Source organism: Mesocricetus auratus, unplaced genomic scaffold, assembly GCF_017639785.1.
Source record: "Mesocricetus auratus isolate SY011 unplaced genomic scaffold, BCM_Maur_2.0 Super-Scaffold_100003, whole genome shotgun sequence".
Classification (NCBI taxonomy): Eukaryota; Metazoa; Chordata; class Mammalia; order Rodentia; family Cricetidae; genus Mesocricetus; species Mesocricetus auratus.
In genome coordinates, this window is record NW_024429188.1 from 39,895,826 (window position 1) to 39,897,252 (window position 1,427).

At 35.4% G+C, this 1,427-nt stretch overlaps 1 non-coding gene across 1 annotated transcript; it reads left to right on the forward strand.

Moving 5' to 3' along the window:
- Positions 1-1,060: 1,060 nt before the first annotated feature.
- Positions 1,061-1,165, forward strand: LOC121140080. Its single transcript, XR_005876919.1, has one exon. It is a non-coding gene; the product is annotated as a U6 spliceosomal RNA (small nuclear RNA).
- Positions 1,166-1,427: the final 262 nt, after the last annotated feature.

Here is a 1,427-nt window from a genome sequence, read left to right on the forward strand (position 1 = left end):
TCAGTGTCATATGTCCTGTTGGCTCAAAAGCCCTCTTTATGTATGTAAGGCTGTTTTTTCAAAGACCAAACATTATAAAGCTAAGAAGCTCCAAAAACACATCATCAAGGAAATATAAATCTTCTTTAGTCAGATTATTTATGATTGGAGTGCATTTTAGAAAAAATGTTTATTTGTATGGTTCTAATATCTGCTGATATTTATAAATAAAACACCTAACATTATTCCCTTGTTGGAAAATGTTGGGATTCAGAATAAAAATCATTTGGTAGTTTCTCAAAGTTCATCATGTTATTGTCATCCTGCTTCCAGTTGAAATGAAAATTAATGTTCACATAAAACACTGAGCATGGCTGATGACAGTAGCTTTATAATATTTCCAAAGAATAAATAGCTAATTTTTCCCTCACTGTTGGATGGGGGATATGGATAAAATATTGTGCATGAGCAGAATAGAATATTGGTCAGTAATAACTAGGAATAAACTCCTGATACAAACCAAAGGATGAATGAATCTGATATCTTAGACTAGCAGTTCTAATACGGGAGTCATGACCTCTTTAGCAAACCTCTGTCTCCAAATATATTTGCATTACAATTCATAACAGCAGCAAAATTACATTTCTGAAGTAGTACCAAAAATAATTTCATGGTTGAGGATCGCCACACTATGAGGAACTGTATTAAAGGGTCACAGCATTAGGAATGTTGAGAACCATTGTACTGGACTAAGCGATTAAGAATAGACTCAAAAGATAAATACTATGTGATTCCATTCACATGACATTCTTGCTAAATCAAAATTGTAAGAGTAGAAGAGAATTTTGTTTAACAGGCAATGCAGGCGTGGAGAGGAGGAGGCAGAGCACAAACCGCCAGCTGGCAGGAGTCATTTAAAACAAAACTGTTTTGTATCTTTATTGAGGTAGAAGTTTATGATTGCCTGTGTTTGTGAAACTTCACAGGGATATAGGCTAGCAAAGCAAATTTTACTATATGTAAAGTATACTTCAGTTTTCTTAACTGAAAAAAAAACTATGGTAGGTAAAGAACTTCAGGAATGCTCACTTTGGCAGCACATATACTAAAATTGGAAAGATTACACAGATTATCATGGCCCTTGTGCAAGCATGACATGCAAATTCATGAATCTTTTCATATTTTTAAAGGAATTCAAGGAATCCATCTACAACGCCAAAGCACTTTCTTGCTCATCCCAGTACATTTAGCTTGTGTTTCATCATCTTTGCTTAGCCTCCATTCTCCCTGTCACATCTGCAGCTGGAGCAGACAGGACTCTCCAGAATGGATTTCTCCTTGCAGAGCTCTATTACCATGGACAGAACCTCTAGCCAGGATCTAGAGAAAATGTTAATAATTCATGGCTGCTCAAGTTTTAAAGACTTTCCCCCAATAATTTCCTGAAA